Source organism: Stomoxys calcitrans, chromosome 2 (assembly GCF_963082655.1).
Source record: "Stomoxys calcitrans chromosome 2, idStoCalc2.1, whole genome shotgun sequence".
Taxonomy (NCBI): domain Eukaryota; kingdom Metazoa; phylum Arthropoda; class Insecta; order Diptera; family Muscidae; genus Stomoxys; species Stomoxys calcitrans.
This window is the reverse complement of record NC_081553.1, coordinates 206,394,469-206,405,764: the sequence shown is the minus strand read 5'-3', so window position 1 is coordinate 206,405,764 and position 11,296 is coordinate 206,394,469.

Here is an 11,296-nt window from a genome sequence, read left to right as displayed (position 1 = left end):
TAGACCGATTTCCTGATTTAAGGTTTTGGGCCCAAAAAATGCTCATTTATTGTCCGATGTCGCCGAAATTCGGGACAGTGAGTTAAATTAAGCCCCTAGACATACTTTTGCAATATCGCACAGATCGGTTCAGATTTGGATATAGCTGCCATATAGACCGATATCTAGGTTTTAGGTTTTGGGGCCATAAAAGACGCATTTATTTTCTGATGTCGGTGAAATTTGAGACAGTGAGTTCAGTTAGGCTCTTCGACGTCCTTCATCAATTTTGCCCAGATCGGTCTAGATTTGAATATAGCTGCCATATAGACCGATCTCCCGATTAAGGGTTATGCTACAAACCATTTATTTTTTAACCGATTTTGCTGAAATTTGAAAGAGTGAGTAGTTTTCCGCTTTATTTTTTAACCGATTTCGCTGAAATTTGAAACACTGAGTAGTTTAACGCCTCCCAAAGTAGGACCCATACATGGTTCAGATCGGACTATATTTAGATATAGCTGTCATATAGACCGATCTGCCGATAAAGGGTCTAAGGCCCATAATAGCTTTATTTATTACCCGATTTCGCAGAAATTTGAAACAGTGAGTTATTTTAAGTCTCTTGACAACTGACCTAAATATGGATCAAATTTGACTATATTAAGATATAGTTATCATATAGACCGATTTGCCGATAATGCGTCTGAAGCCTATAAAAGATTTATTTATTACCCGATTTACTTGAAATTTGAAACAGTGGGTAGTTTTAGGTCTCCCGACATAGGACCCAAATATGGATCAAATTGGACTATATTTAGATATAGCTGCCATATAGACCGATCCCCAAATAAAGGGTCTGAAGTCCTTAAAAGCTTTATTTTTTAACCGATTTCGCCGAAATTTTAAAGAGTGAGTAGTTTTACGACTTTCAATATTGGACCCAAATATGGTTCAGATCGGACTATATTTAGATATAACTGTCATATAGACCGATCTCCCGATTAAGGGTCTGTATCCAATAAAAGCTTTATTTTTTAACCGATTTTGCTGAAATTTGAAACAGTGAGTAGTTTTAGGCTACCTGTCATCCCAAAATGGTAAAGATCGGACTATATTTAGATATAGCTGCCATATAGACCGATCTAGCAATAAAGGGTCTGAAGCCTATAAAAGCTTTATTTATTACCCGATTTTGTTGAAATACAAAATTCAACATTGACTTATATTTATTAGACTACTCAATGTCCGTGTCGAATTTGGGTGCATAAGTTATCCAACTTACACCAGATTTTGGCAAAAGGGGGTTTACATATACACCCGAGGTGGTGGGTATCCAAATTTCGGCCGTGCCGAACTTAATGTCTTTTTATTTGTTTATTGTTCCGTTACACCACAAGCAATGAAATAAAAGCGGGCACACTAAAAATAAGAGATGACTCGCACCATTCGCTTAGTATTCGTTGACATTTTGGTATGGTTCGAAACATGAAGTTGAACATTTTAGAAATGATTAAAAGTCTCTTAACCCAATAGCATCGCCTAAAAGCAAAAGGGGACCGATCGGGACATATGGAACTTAAATGAAAAGTATTGTGGAGTAGAGTACGAATATGATATTAGAAATTGAGTCCAAGTATCTAGAGGACCGCCCCAAACCCAAACGCTCCAAAAGTACCGCTCAAGAACAAAAGTAGACCGATCGGAAAAATATGGGACTTAAATGAAAGATATTCGAGAGTAGAGTACGAATATCATATTAAACCTAGGAAGCGCAGATTAGTCTGGACATACCAATTTTGATGTTCATGGCTTCCATACAATTCAATAAACATTTTTATGAAAAGGGAACTTTGTTTTTTTAAAAAAAAAAAGAAAAATAAAATTGAAAAATCATAAAATTTTTTAATTTTTTTGTAATACAAAATTTTTACATTATATGCTTATGAAATTAATAACTACTATGTTGATCAGAATTGGTCTGTCTGGACTACAACCTAAGTTATTCAAATTCAGGTATTGTCCACAGATTTAAATAATTTACTTAAATTTTTTAGACAAAAAGGAAGTTGACATAGTTTGATAATATAAAATTTATTCATTCACTCAGAAAAATTAGTCTGCTGATATCAGCAAACACTGTCTGCTGATATTTAATTACAAATTTTAAACTTTCGAAGAAGTCAATTCAAAATTTGTGAACTTCTAAACAACAATGGATGGATCAAAGCTAGAGGACAGAGTGGGCCTGGGGGTCTACATTGAGAACCCAGGGACTGATACCAGATTTAGACTGCCTGACCATACTACGGTCCTACAGGCGGAGATCCGGGCGATCACTGAATGCGTAAGGTAGTGTGGTGTTAACGAGAGGATGTCGAGTGTGAACATCTTTACGGACAGTAAAATTGCCATAAGGGAAACCAGGACGGTAAGGTCAGAAGGAGATTAACGCCTTCTCTGAGGATGGCAAAATCCCCATAGTTTGGTTGCCAGTGTAAGGGTATATGAAAGGGCAGACAATTTGGCGGTGAAGTCCAGAGGACTGCCGTCAATAAACTTAGTTAACCCGAAGCCTTTCGGGTCGTCACAGTCCGAGTTAAGCGCGTGGGCGACGAATGCGCGTGCAATCCTGTGGATCAGCGAAACGGAGGGTAGGACTGCGAAAATCCTATAAGGTGATCCAGATTGTGAGAAGACGAGGCTATTACTGAAAGGAAGTAAGTAAAGTAAGTAAAGTAAACACATAGGACTACGAGCTCACTTATGTAAAATCGATGCGGTAAGTGATAGCACGTATAGGGCATATGGTGAAGATGATGCGACGTTGGAGCATTTCCTATGTCATTGCCCGGCTTTCACGTTTAACAGATACCGCCCATTAGGTGAAGACACAATACAAGACATGAACCAATATAGGGGCGTGGAATGGAAAACAATTAGGGATTTTGTAAGAAGCTCGAAATTATATAACTTTTGTCTTCTTGATTTGGCTCGAGGTCATCGAATAATTTACAAAAACAGGTGTTGGTGTTTTATTTGTAATTTTACCAATATTTCGACCACCGTCGGTGATCCTCATCAGGGTTTGAACTATAAATTTAACAAACAAATCATTTTACAAAAAATTATTAAAACTATAAAAACATTTATACTTTTGAAAATAATTACATTTTGAAACAAAACAATAGACTTTTCCTTTACAGCGCACAAGTTTGACTAAAGCTTTCTCATTTTTGTCTGTATTTTTTTTGTCTGTATTTTTGTACCAAATTCCTGTAAATCTGCGCACAATTGTCTGCGTCTTTCTTAAAGTTCATGCGTTTGTTTGTGGGTGTCAATAATATGTAACATTTCTAAAGTAAATCGTCTTTTCTGGTTAGATTCTTGCGCTAGTATGTCTACGTCTTTAAAATTTGGTGTATGCCCTGTTAAAGTTCAATGTGCTGCAAGTGCATTTTTATACCCTCCACCATAAGATGGGGGGGTATACTAATTTCGTCATTCTGTTTGTAACTACTAGAAATATTCGTGTGAGACCCCATAAAGTATATATATTCTTGATCGTCGCAACATTTTATGTCGATCTAGCCATGTCCGTCCGTCCGTCCGTCTGTCTGTCGAAAGCACGCTAACTTCCGAAGGAGTAAAGCTAGCCGCTTGAAATTTTGCACAAATACTTATTATTAGTGTAGGTCGGTTGGTATTGTAAATGGACCATATCGGTCCATGTTTTGATATAGCTGCAATATAAACCGATCTGGGGTCTTGACTTCTTGAGCCTGTAGAGTGCGCAATTCTTATCCGATTTGAATGAAATTTTGCGCGACGTGTTTTGTTATGATATCAAACAACTGTGCCAAGTATGGTTCAAATCGGTCCATAACCTGATATAGCTGCCATATAAACCGATCTTGGGTATTGACTTCTTGAGCTTTTAGAGCGCGCAATTCTTATCCGATTTGAATGAAATTTTGCACGACTTGTTTTATTATAATATCCAACAACTGTGCTAAGTATGGTTCAAATCGGTCCATAACCTGATATAGCTGTAATATAAACAGATCTGGGGACTTGACTTCTCGAACTTCTAGAGGTCGCAATTCCTATCCGATTTGGCTGAAATTTTGCATGACGTATTTTATTTTAACTTCCAACAACTGTGTCAAATAAGGTTTAAACCGGTTCATAACCTGCTATAGCTGCCATATAAACCGATCTGGGATCTAGACTTCTTGAGTCTCTAGAGGTCGCAATTATTATCCGATTTGCCCGAAATTTTGTACGACGGATCGTCTCTTGACCATCAACACACATGTTTATTATGGTCTGAATCGGTCTATAGCCCGATACAGCTCCCATATTAATCGATCTCTCTATTTTACATCTTGAGCCCCAAAGGGCGCAATTCTTATTCGATTTGGCTGACATTTTACACAGGTCTCCAACATATAATTTAATTGTGGTCCAAACCGGACCCTATCTTGATATCGCTCTAATAGCAGAGCAAATCTTTTCTTTTATCCTTTTTTGCCTAAGAAGAGATGCCGGGAAAAGAACTCGACAAATGCGACCCATGGCGGAGGGTATATAAGATTCGGCCCGGCCGAACTTAGCACGCTTTTACTTGCTACGCTTTTTCCGAAGACGGAAAAACTAAGGATCGGATAGACGATCAGCAATGTTAGATGCCGTGAAGAGATGAAAAGGTCATTTAGATGCTTCGAAAGTGGACACTATATATGGGGGTGTAAAGTGCCGAACAGAAAAGGAACAGGCCTATTCGTCAAGTGCGGCGAGAAAGGACACCAACTAAAGGAATGTAGGAAAAACCCGAAATGTTGTATCTGCTTTAACGAGGGAAAAAGCAAGGTTGATCACTTACCCAGCTGCTTATTCGCTTCAAGAAGCTGTGATGCGAATAAGCAGTTGTCGCGTTGAAAATCCTTCAACTCAATATGCACAGAAGTAAAGCCGCGGGCGCTTTACGGTCACAGATAGTGCTGGAGCAAACCGCGGACATAACAGTCATTAGCGAGCAGTACTCAACAAAAAAAATGAGGGAATGGTTGGAGGATCTATCAGGAACTGGAGCAATATGGATTTCGAAAGGGAGCAACTTGAGTTCAGGGAGCACAGGCAAAGGAAACCTTCAGCGGTGCTTATCCATTCCTATTGCTGATAACACTTGTGAGTTATTTACCATAGGTAATCAGCTGTGTAAATTTATCTTCTAAAGTGGTGTCGCTTTGCAGCAAGCCATGCGAACAAAAAGGGGGTCCCTCTCGTTGAGCTTAAACTTGTATTGGACAGCACTCACTGATATGAGAGAAGTATCCCCTCTGATAGGTAATGTCAATATCAATCATAAAATTTAAACTCTCCTTACTGGAGTATACATATAATAAAATATGGTTATTGTCTTAAAAGTACCAAATGACTCGCGGGTTACCGTGGTACTTTCGTTGTTTAAAAAGTATCAAAAAAAGTACCAAAGTATTAAAATCAGGGATGGAAAACACACATTTTGAAATGGTTCTAAAAAGGTACTTTTTGGGCCGAAAGTGTACTTTTCAGGTTTTTATAAAGATTTGAAAAATATTCTAGTGAATAAATCAAGTCTTTGTTAAGATTGAAATTTTTTCAAGTAAAATCAAAAAAATGTTAACAATACCAGTTATTAGGTTATACTGATTAGCGACCCCATTAAGTATACATGTTCTGGATCGTCTCGATATTCTGAGTCTAACTAGTCACGTCCGCACGTCTGTCGAAATCACGATAGCGGTCAAACGCGTAAAGCTTGCCGCTTGAAATTTTGCACAGATACTTCTTAGTGATGTAGGTCATTGGTCAAATGGGCAATATCGATTCAGATTTGGATATAGTCCCCATTTAAACCGATCCCCCGGTTTGATTTCTTGAGCCCCTAGAAGCCTCAATTTTCATCCAATTTCTCTGAAATTTGGAACAAAGACTTGAGTTATAACTTCCAACATCCATCCCAATTATGATACGAATCGGTGCAAAAATAGATATGGCCCCCTTACAAATCGATTCCGAATTTGACTTCTTTAGCCATTAGAAGCCTACATTTTCACTCGATTTGGCTGAAATTTGGACCAAACCCCTATCTTAGGACCTGCAAAATCAGTCCCAAGTTTTATACGAAACGGTGAATTTGGTGATAAAGGCCTCCCTAAGTACCGATAACCCGATGTGACTTCTTGAGACCAAAACAGTTCAAATACAAACTCAGTTAATAAGGGTACATTTTTAGCGGAAGCCATGCTGGTAGGTACCCAAGATTCGGCCGAATTTAGTACGTTTCTACTTGTTTTTTGACTTAAAAATTTAAACCCGGTACTTATACCACTTACATGTTATAAGGGTATTAGGTTAATTAGTTAGTGAAAGTTAAAGTACAAGCCTTCTTCTGGATCCATCGGTATCCTATTGATGAGTGTGAATGTGGGAAGGCACCAAAAGACTTCGCGTTGCCAACTTCAATGGAAATTTCGATAATAGTTAAGCCTTATGGAAGATCAAAAAGTCAAATAAGATGACCCATGTATATTGGATGTATGTCTTGACATAAACCGATATTTTCCCACTCTCAATCCCCAAACGACATGCAAAATGCAAGTTCGATAGTGGGTTGGAAACGACGAATTTTTTCGTGATTTTTGTTTTACATAGTATATTTTGAGGCAAGCAAAAAAAAAAGCTTGCTGGTTCCTTAAATAGAACATCCTCTTATAACTTATGACAAAATTTTAATAAAAGTATTAGGTCATCATTGAGATTTTTGCAGTCTTTCAAAAATGTAATCGCGAAAAACATGTGTTTTCGACTGTGAAAAACGAACAGATGAAAAGGCTTTAAAAAGATCCAAATTGTCCAAACAATTCTTTGGGCTAGAAAAATAAATTAATCGATCACGGGGGTACTACTGTACTCCTTGCGTCGAAAAAGTACTGAAAATAGTACTATAGTATTGACTTTTCCATCCCTGATCAAAATTATCATCCCTGCTACCAATTGCTTCTCTTACCCTCACTAATATTACCCCCAACTATTCATTCACACTGAAACTATTGGTTAAGCAACAACATTTTGCTTTGTTTCTGCCTCATCTTCTTCTATTGAAAATTAATTCCTCATATTCAGCGCTTTTGTTTTCGGAAAATTACTTTTCCTATATATTCTTCGCATTTCAGAAAAATATCTTTTGATTGATGCCAACTTCATTAAAACTGGTGCAGCCATTTGGCCGTAATATGTACCACAAACTCGCCTATATTAGTTTTAACTATTATCCAGTTCTTTGTATTACACTAATTCTCTGGTTAACGCTTTTAAGCTATTTTTGTTATACCCTATACCATAGAATTATTGAAGTATACCCCCATTTATTTCTTCATTCTGTTTCTAACACCTCGAAATATTGTGTTCTGTCTGTCGAAAGAACGCAAACTTTTGAAGGAGTAAAGCTAGCCGCTTGAAATTTTGCACAAATACTTCTTATTAGTGTAGGTCGGCTAGGATTGTAAATAGCTGCCATATAAACCGGTCTTGGGTCTTGAGTTATTGAGCCTTTAGAGGGCGCAATTCTCATCCGATTTCACTAAAATTTTGCACGTTGTGTTTTGATGTTACTACCAACAACTGAGCTATGTATGGTTCAAATCGGTTCATAACTTAATATAGCTGCCATATAAACCGATCTTGGGTTTTGACTTCTTGGGCGTGGTGTTTTGGCATCACTTCTAACAATTGTACTAAGTATGGTTCAAATCGATTCATAACCTGATATAGCTGCCATATAAACCGATCTTATCTTATCCGATTTGGCTAAAACTTTACTAAAACTTTCTTCGATGGCCTTCAACATACGAGTGCAATATGGTCTGAATCGATCTATAGCTTGTTACAGCTCCCATATAAACCGATCTCCCGATTTTGCTTCTTGATCCCTGAATCGGACTAAAACTTAATGTAGCTCCTCCTCCGTCCTTATTCATTATATTTTGTTTGCCTAAAAAGAGTTACTGCGCAAAGAGCTCGACAGATGCGAACCTTCGTGGAGGGTATATAAGATTCGGCCCGGCCGAACTTAGCATGCTTTTACTTGTTTTTTCTTAAACTTTTTGAGGATGTCAACAGGAAATTGCTCGGCCAACTGGTTATTCAAAAGTTTATTCAATGTAAAGCCTACCAAAACACTTAAGAAAGTAAACGCAGACTTTCAGTTCCGAAGCATTTTTTGTCATTATATTCAAAATGGTTTAGTGCTGATTTAGTGCTTATTGAAAATAATGCTATTTCACACTACTTTATTATAAAGTTGCATAAAAGAAACTCGCAAATATACAGTTACCAACGTAAATCCACCTTGATATGCAATCCAAAGTGTTTTCACAAATAAAAATGTGTCTTATTGGCAAAACTGTTTTGCTTACTCTATTTATGCATTTACATTGGCTTTTGTCAAGTCCCGTTTCACAAGAAGTATGAGTCACGCAATGTGTGTACCTCTGCTTTATTTGCTCTTTACTCTCCTCCTCTGGCTTTTACCCTCTCTCGCTCACTCAAATTCCAACAGAAATATAATTCTCAATGATTCCTTCCATTCTGCTTTCTTTTTTTTGGCAAATCTTGGTTCTCGTCAAGTCTCGTTGCATAAGAAGTATGAGTCACGCCATCTGAGTACCTCTGCCTTTGTTCCTCTTTACTCTCCTCATATGGCTTTTACCCTCTCTCACACTCAAACTTGAACAAACGTTCCTTCCATTCTTTGTTTTTTTTGCAAATCTTATTGGTGTAAAAGAATTTACTTTGAACCATTACATTAAGTCAGGTGATCGTCGCGTGAACAACTAAAGCTTCGTGATACGCAAAATTTCGTAGCCATTCGTTGTCTGTCTCCTCATTTAAAAGCAAATATCAAAGTTAAAAGGAAAAAAACGACAAAGGCTTGGCAAGAAAACAAATTTTTAAATTGTGCTTGTCCATTACAAACGATTAAACCGACAATGCGTGAGGATAAAGTGGAAAAATAATAAAAATAAAGTGAGAATAACAAAGCAACTAGAAAGAAATACAAAGCACAACGTTTTCATAATAGAAGTGAATAGTCCGTCGTGTATGTGTATGTGTATGTTATATTTATGTGAAAAAATGGAAATTTGCAGTTAAATGTAAGTTGAATTTTATTCAAAAGCCATAAATTGTTCGGATCCAGTCCTCGCTTAGAAACAGTAACACAAACCTTCTTAAATTGAGATTCATAGTCTCTCTCTCTCTCTCTCTCTTTGGTTGACATTACTTTGGTTAAAGTTTCAACGTCCGCTCTGTTTACGTCCGCTCTGCCAGCAGAGCAGTTCACGTCAAATGACTACTTGTTTGTCAACATGTGAGTGTTTTAATAAAACAAGCCATCGCAATTGGAAAGAGTTTGGAAATTTGTTTTTGAAATTTTTTTGGTATGACTATAACCTGAAGCCAACATATTGTATGGATATCAATGCTATTACAAAGTTAGTTTCTTTTTAATTATGAACAGTAAAGTATTGAGAAGGCAGAAACCACCGCCGGCAGAATATATTTCCAAAAATGGTAAGATTTCTTTGAAAATATTTTTCCAATTTTTTTGGATATGACAAACTGTGCCTCAAGTTAAAAATTATTTTCAAAAATCGCGTGATTTCGGTACGATACTAAAATAACATGACAAACATAAACTAACTCTGTTAAACTTTTTTATACCCTCCACCATAGGATGGGGGGTTTTCTAATTTCGTCATTCTGCTTGTAACTACTAGAAATATTCGTCTGAGACACCATAAAGTATATATATTCTTGATCGTCGCGAAATTTTATGTCGATCTAGCCATGTCCGTCTGTCTGTCCGTCCGTCCGTCTGTCTGTCGAAAGCACGCTAACTTCCGAAGGAGTAGAGCTAGCCGCTTGAAATATTGCACAAATACTTCTTATTAGTGTAGGTCGGTTGGTATTGTAAATGGGCCATATCGGTCCATGTTTTGATATAGCTGCCATATAAACCGATCTTGGGTCTTGACTTCTTGAGCCTCTAGAGTGCGCAATTCTTATCCGATTGGAATGAAATTTTGCTCGACGTGGTTTGTTATGATATCCAACAACTGTGCCAAGTATGGTTCCAATCGGTCCATAACCTGATATAGCTGTCATATAAACCGATCTGGGGATCTTGACTTCTTGAGCCCCTAGAGGACGCAATTCTTATCCGATTTTATTAAAATTTTGCACGTAGTGGTTTGGTATCACTTCCAACAACTACGCTAAGTATGGTTCAAATCGGTCCATATTTTGATATAGCTGCCATATAACCGATCTGGGGTCTTGACTTCTTGAGCCTCTAGAAGGCGCAATTCTCGTCCGATTAAACTGAAATTTTGCACATAGTGTTTTGAAATAACTTTCAACAGCTGTGCTAAGTATGATTCAAATCGGTTCATAATCTGGTATAGCTGTCATATAAACCGATCTTGGATATTGCCTTTTTGAGCCAATTGAGGGCGCAATTCTCGTCCGATTTGGCTGAAATTTTAGATGAGGTGTTTTGTTATGACTTCCAATAACTGTGCTAAGTATGGCGTAAATCGATGTAGAACCTGACATAGCTGCCATATAAACCGATCTGGGATCTTGACTTCTTGAACCTCTAGAGGGCGCAATTCTCATCCGATTTGGCGGAAATTTTATACAAGGGCATCTCTCATGATCAATACTTGATACAGCTCCCATATAAACCTATCTCCCGATTTTGCTTCTTGAGCCCCTACAAGGCGCAATTCTTATCCGAATGAACTAAAATATTACACAATGACTTCTACAATGTCAATCAGCATTCATTTATGGTCCGAATCGGACTATAACTTGATATAGCTCCAATAGGATAACAGTTCTTATTCAATATTCTATGTTTGTCTAAAAAGAGATTCTGCGCATAGAACTCCACAAATGCGATCAATGGTGGAGGGTATATGAGATTCGGCCCGGCCGAACTTAGCACGCTCTTACTTGTTTGTACTTACATTACCATATAGTCAAATGTACCAAAATATGCACAAGTCCGCTAGATTTTAAACATAAATGCCTATATCCACAATATGATTTATTTCCTGCTTAAAATGGTCTGCACTGTAAAGTAAAGTAAAAATTGATCCCTACTGTATCTAGGTTCATGGCGATACTTCGTTTTAACGTTACGTTAGATATCGCACTATTTTTTTGACTCAATCTTTAACTAAGCCATGACGGATTGTTTCTTATT